This window comes from Manis pentadactyla, chromosome 2 (assembly GCF_030020395.1).
Source record: "Manis pentadactyla isolate mManPen7 chromosome 2, mManPen7.hap1, whole genome shotgun sequence".
Classification (NCBI taxonomy): Eukaryota; Metazoa; Chordata; class Mammalia; order Pholidota; family Manidae; genus Manis; species Manis pentadactyla.
In genome coordinates, this window is record NC_080020.1 from 107383593 (window position 1) to 107397021 (window position 13429).

Below are 13429 nucleotides of genomic sequence, written 5' to 3' on the forward strand. Positions count from 1 at the left end.
CAAACATGGATCAAAAAACCCCCAAAAAACAAAACAAAAAAACAGATTGCAGAAATAGCATGTGTAGAATGACCCCATTTTAGTAAATACAGGCTATGTAAAAATGTTCAGACTGTTCATTGTTTGCTCACTATGTGCCAGGCACTTTGTTAACTGCTTTACATACAGAACTTTATTTTTTACAGATGACAAAATCCCAGTGAAGCAGTTCTTACGACCCCCATTTTACAGATGGGAAAGTGGAAACTCGTGGAGGTTCTAACTTAACTGAACTTGACCAGTCACGTTGATATATGTGGGGAAAGCCCATGATCCATTAGAATATTTTGGACCATTACTATATATATCTTCAAAGATAAATCATATTAGTTAGTGAAGGATAATGAGTGATTTTTATTTTCTTCATTTTGCTATGTATATTCTGTAATAATTTCTCACTAATGACTATCTTTGTTAACAGAAAGTCGTTTTTTGAGTGAGAAACTTATACTAAATATAGTTTTCCCTCACTATGCCGAAGTAGAGGGTTCCTATGAAACCTTTCCCAAGCTGAAATGGTGTTGAAGAAGAAATGATTACCATTAATTTATACGAGAAAAATTTTGAGCCTTCCCAGACACAAAAATTAACATTTCTTAGCCTTTTCTGATACCTTAGGACACATTTTGCTAATGTATGCACAAACTAAATGGAGGTAAAGCGCAGATGCTCACGGACAAAGTTCAAGGCTACAGCAGCCTGATGCAGAGATGCTGAGTGTAGTTCCGGGGGAGGAACTTGGTGGCGCCACTCTCCCTGCTCAATGTGCGCTGTCTTTACGCTATTTTCACTCTGCCTTTTTTGGGTAAAAGTGAAAATCCTCTTTCGATTTCCTTTGCTTAGTGAAAACAGGTACTAATAATGTATGTCTTTTGTGTAAGTGAAGTGAGGTAACGTGAACTTTTGAAAAGTGAGGGAAACTGTACCAAATAGTTTATGAGTTAAATATGGTTACTCATAAGGATGATTTAGAAAGTTTTGAGACAATTCTGTTTATTTTGTTTCTGAAGTTATGAAGACTTCTGCATTAGTTTGCAAAGGCTTGCACAACAAAATACCATGGGCTGCATGGCTTAAACAATAGAAATTAATTTTCTCACAGTTCTGGAAGCCAGAAGTCCAAGATCAAGGTATTGGCCAGGTTGGTTTCTTCTGAGGGCCATGGTCTTTGCTTAACAGCTGCCATCTTCCTCCTGTGTCTTCACACGGTTTGTCCTCTGTGGGTGCCTGTGTCATTAAGGACCCCAGTCCTATTGAACGGGCTGCCCATATGATCTCATTTTACTTTACCTCTTTAAAGCCATAGAGGGGTTGAGTAATTTGCCCAAAGTCATACAATTAGTAAGTTGCCTCACATGTGTCAGCTGTGCTCTATAAACTTTTTTCTCAGCCACTCCTATAATGTAATTAGCTGTGATCTCTGATTTTAGAGGGGGAGACAGGTAATTAACAAATGTGTATTATTTGTATTATGGTATAAGTTGTGCCATCGATTGAAGTAAGATGAGGTGACAGAGTAACTGTACAAGTCTTAGAAGCACAGCCTTTCTGAGGAGAGGACACGTGAGCTGAAGCCTGAACTACAGCTTAGCGCAGGGGGTAAGAGCAGGCACTTTGGAGCTACCTTCCCCACTTACTAGCTTTGGGACCTTGGACACATTACTGTGGTAAAAAACATATTTGAACTGGTTTTAAGTGTACAGACCAGCAATGTTAAGTATATTAATTCTATTGTTGTGATCCACAACACATTTTTTGTGAGTTTGCAGGATGGGAAGATTGCTTGGAAGACCTTTCTCTCCAAAGTGCAAGGTCCTGGTCTCAGGCAAGTCTGAGCTCATCATTCAGGCTGAGGTCATGGGCACCCTCCTGCGGCCCCTGATCTCAGAGCTCATGGGACACATGCCCCGGTGGCACCTTGGTGACATCGGAGATGCTGGACCTACCACTGTAATCCCAGCATCTCACAAGGTGTGATTGCCCATCTGATGCTCGATTCTTTACAAACAAATAAATGAAGGAAGGAATAAATGATTGAAGGAATACAGACAGTTGTGTTGCTAAGCAACTTTTACCTCCTTATGAAGACTCAGCTTTCCTGGTGTCAGTAGTGGACTAAATGGTATTTTTTGCAGAAGTACAGAATGGCCAATGTGCATCCTCCAAGGGCTTGAGAATGCCAGAGAGATTGATTGCAAGATGCTTCCTGGAGCTTTCTTCAGATAAATAAGGAAAAGAAGCATATTGTTCTCCCTCTTTGTATGCTTCTAACTGCTAGGAATAAATTTTTTCTGATACTTTCCGGAAAACCTCGCCCTTGGACTAATATCAAGAAAACGCAGGGCTTTTCTCAGAGCAAATGCAAATAAGATTTTAAGTGAAGTCTTCAGCTCCGAGGGACACTGTGTGTACCTTACACCACAGTGTAGGGTTACCTGGCCCTGGGCCTGAGGGGCTGCGGCCGGGCACTGCCATGGGAACCCAGGACCGTGGGACTCTGCCAGGAAGCCAGTCACAGCGTCTCCTCCAGGCGGTGGCCCTGCTGCACACACCCTTCCCCGACACAGCAGAACCTTTCTAAGACTCTCAACTCTTCCTTGTATTAGCCACTTCTTTACTTTTCATAGTGACCCTAAGCTGAATTACTTTATGGAAAAAAAAAACTGGCTCCCTTTTCTCAGGACAACAAACTATACATAATAGCAATTGCGGTCACCCAGATGGCAAGGTGTGCATTTTGAGTTTCCCTTAAAAGCTAAGAGGGTAGCTGAATGTGCGTTTGACAAGAATCTTAGAACAACACTTGAAATGGAGTTTGGCCCTTCCCCCAACCCCAAACTATTCTGGCCAAGTGTATAAATGGCCCCTCCAGCTTCCCTTTGGAGTCTGTGGGCACCTGTGAGAAACCGGGCGATAGTTGACAAGGCAGAGATTGGCTTTTGGAGAAGCTTTTTTGGATTATCGGCTACACGCTGCCACTCTGGTTGTCCTCCAATCCATTCCTCACTGTGCAGTGATCCTGGGAATATAAATCTGATCGTCTCACACACACTTCCCAAAGGTCAGCACGGTCTGGCCCCTGCACACGTCTCCTGTGTGGGCACTTAGCCTCTGCTCGGCTCCCCAGGCTTTTGTCCCGCCCTTCTCTCTGCCGTGTCCCCTCCCGCCGAAGTCCTTCGCACAGGCTCTTCTGACCTGCCCTGATGGCATCTGATGAACTCCCGCAGCTCTTTGGGGTTGTGGTTCCATTGTTCCCTCATCAGGGAAGCTTTCACCAACTCTACGAACCTGCTGCTGTCCTTTTCTAGTTTGTCACTTAGCACTTGTTGATATTTGTTCTACCACTAGGCTATTAGCTCTGCGAGGGGAGAGATGGGTTTCCTCTACTTTTTTGTTTTTGCTTGCTGATATATACCCAGTGCTTAGAATAATGTCGGCACTTAGATACTCAATGAGTATGTGTTGAGTTAATAAGAAGCACATCCTAAGGACATGGCCAAAACACTACAAATGTGTGTCTTCCCTTCCTGGGATTTTTGCCATGCTTTTAATTTTTATACCACTTCTGGATAATAAGGTATAATTCTGACACCCAATCCCTCACACCACCAAGCAATTCTCTGACACCAGCTGGGTGTCCTGCAGTTTCACTCAATTCTGACGCTATCTACAGGGAGATGGTGTCAGATCCCACAGGTTAAGGGCTCAGTCCTACAAGATTGCTCCTTGCCCCACCCTGGCTTCAGACAGAGATCCCAAGTCCAGGTTGTCACTGTGCCTCTCACCAACCAGCTATAGATGGGATATCCCAGTGACCCCCCTCTTTGGGTTCGATTAAATTGCAAGCAGGGCTTGCAGAACTCGGAGAAGCATTTTACTTTCCAGGTTACCTGTTGATTATAAAAGGATATAACTCAAGAACAGCCAGATAGAAGAGACGCAGAGGGCAGGGTTGAGGAAACAGGCAGGGACCTGTCACCTGCAGGCTAATCCGTGCAAGTGAAGAGGAGGGCAGGACCCGAAGAGCCCACCGTGTACATTTTCTCTTCCAGGTTTACGTCTGTTTATAGTCTGAAGAAAGTGTGTATTTATAGCTAATGTTACTGTTAAAATCTATGTTCAATTAGTAGTCTTTCAAAACTTGCCATTGATAAAGAGTATCAGTTCTACAGTAGCCAAAAGCTAAAGAAAAAGAAAAAAAAAGCTTATTATGTGGATAATTTCACAAAAACCTCTCAGCTGTGTAACTCATCAAGCGAATTCCTTAGTTTTAAAGAATCTGGCCACAAAGTACAACAGGAAATGTGAGAAAACAACTTTTCAAATACTTCGGCAGTTAAAAAATTCCTGAGCAAACCAGTGTTGTATTTATTGAGTGGCCCCTGCACACAGAAAACTGGGCCAAGCAGAAAGCATCATACAGTGCGCCTGCAGCTTGTTATTTAACTGCAGTTAGGAAATATAAGTTTAATAACAGTACAGAAATTACACAGCAGTAGAAGAGACTTAAGGCTTCCATGTTTCTAATGCAAAGTGCAAAACAGTGTTTGAAGGGCACTTTGAGGAGGGTGATTGCACAGTGGGATGGTGGGCTTTGGGGCCCTTGGGACTTAAGTTGGGGTTTGAAGTAACGAGAGCAGCTAACACTTAGTGAGCAATTACTAAGTCAAGCATAGTGCTAGGTGCTCACACATATTTTCTTATTCAATTCCCACAATAAAGTGGTACAGAAACCTGACCACAGCAGCATAATCAAGCTGAGACTTATTTTTCCTCACATCATAAAAGATCCAGGGACGGCTGGCAGTGGGGGCAGATGCAGGCACTTGAGAAGTCACGGAGTTCCCTCCTCCTTCCAGCGGGCTGCTCCTCCAGGCTGTGGACGTGGTTTCCATCCCCAGCTGTAAGGTGGCAGGGCCACTGCAGCATTGCATGGGCCTCCTGGTAGAAAGACAAAGAAAACAAAGAAATGCTAATAAATGGAAAGGAAAACCTCCCTAGGGGGTCCCCAGCAGACCACCCCATTGGCTCAAACTGCAGGACAGCTGAGAAAGGGAGGTTTAAAAATTTTTTTTCTTAGTTTGAGCATAGAGCTGCTTAAAAACTTTGGAGCTGAAGGAGAAGGAAGCTACTGGATGTTGGATAGGCAGTTGGCAGCGCCTCCGCAGAGAGCACTGCCCTTATTCTCATTTTACACATGAGGAAACCTAAGCACGGAGGGGTAAGTTGCGCAAGGTCATACAGGTAATACATAGAAAAGCTGGACGCAAACACAGGCTATCTGATTCCAGGGCCTGAACTTCTCACCCCGTGCTCGGATTCAAGCTGGAGCATAAATGGCAAGGCCCTCTGGGCAGGGAGATGGTGTCCATGCAGGTGCCGGCGGTGCACTGCGCAGGGGTGGGAGTAAGGCAGGAAAGGTGCTTTGGGCTCAATCCACTGGCCTGGGTAAGCCTTCAGGGTTATGAGCCTTGCAAGTCTTGAGACTGAAATAATGATAATGATAATAATAATAAACAAGCAGGTGCTGGCAAGAAGTGAAAACCTTGTCCAGAAAGCAAAAGCTCAGTCAACGAATATGACCAAGGTCGGAACCAGGAGGTGTCAGCTGTGAGCACAGACAGGACCCTCGGCCAGTGGCAGATCCAGGGCTGAAGCTGGGACACACTAAGGAGCAGCAGCCAAGGTCGGGTCCAGGCACGTCCTACGAGTCTCAGCTACAGGAGCGGGAGGCCAGGGTCTGGGTCCGATGGTTTGGGGTCAGAGAGCTGAAGAACCAGAAACCTGGAATATGACATACCTGATGGTTTTTATAGCAATATTTGTACATGTCAACATCTTTGAAACATTACTGACACATAGCACTAGGTTTTAGTATCTATAGTTAGACACTTAACATTTAAGAGGATGTGATGAACCCAGACTGTTAGAGCACCCAGGCAAGAGAGAGATGCTTCCACTGGAACTTACTACTTTCAGAGGTTAGCTTACCTTTTGTTACTACACAGGGTAACTGGAATGGGAACACGAAAGAAGAAGGTAGAATTTGTAAGGAGAGAGACATGTAAAGTGGCTAACCACAGCAGGTTCAGACGGTAGGCTTTCCTGGATAGCTCCTGGGCGCAGAGCTTGCACAGCGATGGCTCAGGTTCGTGTAAGGAGATTTACTAATGGTGTGGGAGGCTCGGCAAGAGAACGTACCGCCTCCCTGAGGGGTGAGCTTTCCAGATTGGTAGTGTTTAAGCAGAACCTAGAAGATAGTTAAGGAGAGAGGTCTCAGAATTGTTTCCTGCATAGAATTTGAGGACTTCAAATCTACATTTTTATGATTGTACAGCATGCACATCTGAAGTCAGTCTGAATCTAAGGCTCCAAGGAGTGATTCTGAGAGCATGCTGTCCTGGGGTGGCTGTCAGCCCCATAGGAGGAGCAGCTTTGCAGAGCCTTCTGCCTCTCTTTCTCCAATTGAAAAAGACTAGCAGTTAACGTCTTTTGGAAAATAGTTATAAAGACATTTCTCCAGCAACCATGAGAATGGATTTCAATTTTAGGTGCTATGCATTTACTTAAACATACCAAGCCTCAGCATGCATGTGTCTAGCCTTAAAACAAAACACACACATACACATATTATATATATGCATACACATTTATGAAGAAAAATATATTCATATTTATTGTAGCAGTTGAACTCTCGAACTTCGGAACTTGAGTTTGAATCCTGGCTCCTCTGCTTTCTAAGAGCCAAATCTGGGGCAAGCTCCCCAGATTTTGAATCCCGGCTCCTCTGCTTTCTAGAGCCAAATCTGAAGCAAACATCTGTTTGCTTCAGGTTTTTCACCTATAAAGCAAGAGCAATAGGCTGTTGTGAGGAGTAAATGAGCTATTACCTATAAAGACTTAGGGTCATGGCTGCCATGTAATAAATGATAGCCATTATTAGTGTAGACATTTAAAAAAAAAACATGTGAGCACAAAGAACTAAAAATCAGCCTTCTACTGAAGGAGAACCACTGTGAATTCTGGGTATATCTTCCCAGTCTTTCTTCAGGTGCTCATCTGTTTATTCTCACTCCGGACTCATGCACCAGTAACTGGAGTTTCCATCCACGTGCAAGTGCTCACATGCACACACATGCACATGCATACATCACACACACACTTCTTTATGTTTCTTGTAAAGGTTAGCATATGTGCCTTAATGAGTAGGTAATCCTGCACAAACATGTATTCAGGATTAAGCTATGCACTAAGAGGTCAAAACTTGTCTTAATAATTATCATGTAGCCTTTTTCAAAAAGAACAAATATTTTGCCATTTTCCCCACTAACTCTTTAATCAGGGAAAGTACATACTCTACTATTGGTGGCTGTGTTTGAATATTTATATTTTTAAGTTACACAAACATGGAAGCTCTTAGAGCTGAAACAGATGTCTTATTTACATAGCCTGTGTCTCATTTCAAAAGGCAAAATGAATAGATCACTGGCCTAATGGTAATTACTGATGAGTTGCCAGTACTGTTCAAGTAGCCGACACAGCACTTCTCCCAGCTTCATCCTCCTGCCTTCTTCTCCTTCCTTCCCCATGTAGAGAAGTCATTTTATCTAACCTGGGCCTCTCCTCCCTTATTTGTCATGGAGGGGAATGAATTGGCCCAAGGTGATTGCTCCCTTCTCTGGAGTTTGTGGTTCTAGAAGATAATCCATTCAGCCCTAACTTTGGGAGCCCTCACCTCCTGGGCTAGGCAGTTCACTTGCACAGGAAAAATATAATAGACAAGGGCCATTTATTAGAAAATACAAGAATAGGAACCAGAAATGCTATTTTAGATTTTGGGAAAACTAGAAGGGACACTTGAGAAGAGAGTTCATAAAATCCACTCCAAATACCAGTTTGAACACTGGCATTGGATTGATAAATGTTATTATAATGAAAAGTAATTGCCAGATTTGCCAGAAATATTCTTTTTTAAGGAAATGGCTTTCTAAAAGTCAGTAGACCCACAGAAAGAGTCCTTGATCAAACCCACACATTTAGTTGGGCTGCAGGGTAAGTCCGAGACATCAGCTTGCATTTTCTCCCAGAGGACTGGAGACCCACCCTCCCAATAGTTCAGTGCAGATGGCCTGAGTCAGGATACCGCTTTCCCACGCTCTCTCTCACCTAAGGAGCTGTGCTTGACTCACCCCCCTTTACCCCTCTGTAAGTACAAAAGCTTGTGTGTGTTAGAGCCCAGATACAGCCAGTGTCATGTGGATGCCATTCCAACACACACAAAAATGTTTCATCGAGGCTTAAACTAATGGAAAACTCTTGTGCTAACATTTTAAAAGATAAATTAAAAATAAGTTAACAGAACCTTGATTTTTTAGCATACATGATTCTTCAAATGGCATCATAATGTCAAAAACTCAGTGTTAATTAAAATACTTTAAAAAGTGACATATTTTAATCTCTATTTTCTCAAACACTCAATGTTTTGAAAACAATTAGTATTAACCTCATTGTTTAAAAAAACAATCATGCTTTTGTAAAAAAAACCCTGTCAAAATTCTACCAACTAGCATATGTGTTAAACACATACGCACCTGGTTTTGCTGTCGGTCAAAACACAAATGGCATACTCTGCAAATACAGGTAGTTCACTAATTCAGGGGATTAATGGCCTCTATGGGCCATTTGATATCTCTTATGCTTCTTGCATGTTGATGCCAACACTGGGTGTTACCCTTGAGGAGCTCCAGGCATTCCCTCTGGTATTGACAAAATTAAAAAAAAATAACATCCTATTTGAAGCAAAAATTCTTCTGATGTTTGTTACTCTCTGGATGTGCTAGTTCCACATGAAATCTGGCACTGTACACACTTCTTAGCTGCATTTACATTTGATCTATCAAATGGGTCTCAAATCTGTAAACTTGTGAGTTTGAAGAATAGTTCCTTTCAAAGTATATTTCAGTTTTACATAAATCTCAAAGGATCAAATTAGTCCTTATCTAATCGAAGCTGCTATTCCCCTGCCTTCCTCTGGCCATTGTTCTTGTTTATCTTATCTATCCTGAAAACATCTTGCTTTTTCCCCGGGCATCCCTTGCATCCTCAGTAGCTTATTTTTCAACATGGCTCCTCAAACCGAAATTATATTTGGTATAATGCACAGCATGAGGTCTAGGGCACCTTTTTGTATGTGCAAGGGGAAGGAAGAATAATTTAGGTCAAAGGCATATTCCCTCAAATATTGGGAAAGTCTTCGTTTCCCTTTGCATGTAAAACACCTCCTAACAATGAAGCTAAGTTTAATATTTCACATAGACCTCTTATGTACTAATAATAGTCTTTCACTTTATGATATTTTGAGATATCAGTATTTTACAAATGTAATGGATGAGCCCATATTGTTGCCTGTAATAGCCAATAAATTGATTTATAAAATCACAGTTCATAGCCCTTCTTTCTTTTAAGTATATTGTAAACCACAGAGTCATAGGGTCCCATTTGCCATGGAAATCACCTACTACCCATAAAAAGGTGAGAATGCTTATTAAAAACATAGATATACTATATGCATAAACATTTGGAGACAAATAATAAGGATGCAGATGAAACAGAATGATGAGAGCTAGATTTTTGGCTCCAGGTTTGAAAGTTGTTAGAGATAAGATCAAGAAGATAAAGTTCAACTTGACAGGATACAGTCAGTAATTTTTATAAAAATTTTTTTCCTCACTTTTTTATTGGAATAAAGTTGTTATACAGTATTATATTGGTTTCAGATGCACAACATAGTGACTTGATAGTTATATGTATTACTAGATGCTTTCCCTGGCAAGTGTAGTTCCCCTTACCAAGATGTCACCATACCAAGATCACAATACATTGGTTATATCCTCTATGTTGTACTTCCATTCCTATGACTAACCTATTTTACAGTTCACAGTTTGTATCCCCTTCACCTCTTTCCTAGTCAGTCGTCTTACTGTTCAATAGTGTGGCAGCGGCTGGAGAAACCTGTCAGGAGATTTTAATCATTCACACAAATTGGGACAGAACAACTTTCTAAGGCAGTGCTTTGGTCAGGTTTGCTGAGTGTAAAATCAATGATAAATTGCCTGTTGCACTTGCTTGAGAGTGTACCAACCTACAGGGCTAGGTTACAACGCTCCTTTTTGCATTTCCAAGGTTCCAACAGAATCTTGCGCACCCAGTCATCCTAGACACTGTCACACTGTAGAGAATTTTTCTGCTTACTTGTATGTCTACATTCTTAAATTTTGAGATCTCTGAGAACAAGGGAATTCAGCATTGCAACTACCAGGAGGACCTAAAACTGTTTGCTGGATTTTGTCTTATTTATTTGATTTAATGTAATTTGACTTAATACCCAGTAAAGGTCTGTTGGAAAATTCCGCTTTGTTAAAGATGCTGAGAGGTCCCGGTTGCCTAGCACAGCAGAGGTTGATAAGAATGGATTTCCTTTCAAACACCACAAGCTCCCTGTCTTTCGTTTTGCCATCTTGGGTTTTAGACATATATGTAAGAATGAGAATAAGTTAGCATAAGAGTAGCCATCTTAAGGGCCTAGAAGCAGTTTTCTTTAACTGGAAACAAAATTCTAATTTTGCTGTGCACTTGATATCAAGACTCACTTGCTTTAATTTCACATAGCATGACTATATCTGTAAGAATATAGTAATTTATTCTTCATTTGCCCCATGGTCTCAAGCACATAAACGGGTGAGAATTATGCCTGGGCTTGCCGGGGTTTGTCCCGCCTTATCTCTAAACATCTTGACTTTCCTCCAAAGCAACAGGCTGAGCGGATCCGCTACAACAAAAGGCACCACGCTGCTGCACCACACTGCTCTCTGTCTCTGTTCTCCGTCCCTCTTTAACAAACAGCTGCACTTTAGAACAAAGCCACTTTCTTTTATCAAAAAACACATTCTTTAGCATGCAGACGAGTTTCCATTCTTTATACCTTCTCTTATTAAAACATACATCTTTTAGCATAGAGAAATGTTTTCCTTATTTAAGTAGTTTTCATTAGAACTTAAAATCATTTGATACTTTAACTTTCAGTGAACACTGAAAAACAGGCCACCGTCAACTGTTACACTAGCATTCTTCATCTATGAACATATATTATCATTTTTGGAAATGTGCTTTACAACACAATTTCTCATTAGGCACAAAATATGTCTATATAACTTAGCAAACTTTAAAAATTTTGGTTACCACAAAAACTCTCAAGCTGTTTGCATACATACACACTGTTATACATTAATACAGTATTATTATTAAGGTGTTTATTTGCTACACTTGTTTACTTATTTTTAGCAACTATGCCAGATTACTTAGAAAACTTTTACTAAACATTAGACAAAGTCAAGCTTTCCTTCAAGCATTTTCTTGAAATGTTTAACTGGTAACATCAACTTAAATGACTTTAAGTAAACTTTGGCAGCTGATAACCACAATGACATGCCCGCCTCAGGCAAACCTAAATTAGCATTAATGCTTAACATTTTCCATCAGATTTTCTGGAAGTTTTAGAATGCCCAATTTTCACAAGCGCTTGTCTTTAAATCAATTTCATTAATACCATCCGGAGGTAGAAAGATATTTTCATTTACACACTTAGACACACAAACTTACAGACTGAGACATAATGATAAGGTTCCCTCCGGCAGCCAGCCAACATTAAAGGATGGCCACTTGAGGTGAAGAAAACACGAAATTTTCTCTTCCTGATGTCCGTGCTCAAATTGTGAGCTCTCTCCCTAACGTCTGAGAAAAATGGTCTGTCATGAGAGACAAGGGGGTCGTCTGCGTCTGTCCCATTTCTTCTGTCAAAAAGACTAAGACAAACACGACAAACAACAACCAGGCGCCTACAGAGAAGAATCTGCCGCGGCCGCGGAGACAAACCTGAAAGTTGAGGGCCTGTCGGACTGCAGCGGCAGCCGACTTTCCTCACAGATGAGGACCTCGTCCTCCAGACGGGGGCAAGGGACGTCTCCCAAGACCCCTGGTCAGTGACCTGCCAGCGCGTCCACCTAAGTCAATGCTGACCCAGAAACAGATTGGAGCTCCCACAGGTTTGAGGGCCTGTCAGACTGCAGTAGCAGCCAACTTTCCTCACAGATGAGGACCTCGTCCTCCAGACGGGGGCAAGGGACGTCTCCCAAGACCCCTGGTCGGCGACCTGCCAGCGCGTCCGCCTAAGTCTATGCCGACCCAGACACAGATTGGCGTTCCCACAGGCTTTATACAGGTTTCAGGCTTGTTCGCGAACAAAAACACTGGGTACACTCACCAGCCGGCAAGGCACTTTCTGATTAAACACAGAACGTTCTTACAGGTTTGACAAGAGACACACAGACACAAACACAGTAATACCTGGCCAGGGCAAGCCTCCGATCCTTGGCTTGTCGTTCCTCCGGGGGGGGCACGCGATCCCGGACGAGCCCCCAAATGTAAGACCCAACGGCCTTATTCCGGTCTGCGCTTCCCCCCCAGTGAGGAGACAAGGCCACGGCAGATCGATGCAACAAGCAAGAGGTTTATTGTTATTCCAGCTAGCTGGGGTCCAAGTGTCTGCCCGACACAGCGGGTTTCAACAAGGACCTCGAGCACTCAAAACCAAGGGTTTATATAGCATTTTTAAAACACTTAACTCTTAGTAATTTTCCACAGCTGCACATTATCTTTGCAAGACATACATCCTGGGGTTAAGCGAGAGCAAGGTAAGACCACTCCTCAATTGTTAGGGAGGTTCTGCACGATAAGCTTGGTATGTAGGATTAACTGACCAAGGTTAGCTGACTGAAGGCCACAGCTGCCCCCATCCCGGTGTTCATGATTAACTTGTTTTCCAAGGCCTTACCCAGTTCCAGTTTTTTTTTTCTTTTAAGTCACAACTTCAGAAAACTGCTTCTAGGCCCTTAAGATGGCTACTCTTATGCTAACTTATTCTCATTCTTACAATATACACCAGCCTGGACACCCCCCCCCCCCCCCCCCGGGTACTCTGCTTTGGAAGTAGCTGCACACTTGGAATCCTTCGGGGGCAGGAGGCAGCTGCTGAGCCACCTGGAAAGAATGGGGTGTTGGTGAAATACTGGATTTCCGGCTGCAGACAGACCCCAGGTGACTATTTAAACTTGTCAAGAAAATGAACTACAGGGAAGATTATCTGCTTTACACAAACATTTTCACATGATTCTTTCAAAAAGAAAGTATGTGTCTTTTTTACCCTGGGGAGAAATTAAGCATTTAACTGGGTTTTCAAAGGGATCTGGGACCCAAAATGGGACCCCAAATACCTCCTGCGTAGTATGAGTCAAGTGAATTTGGCTTCCAAATGCCAAGCTTCTAATCTGATAAT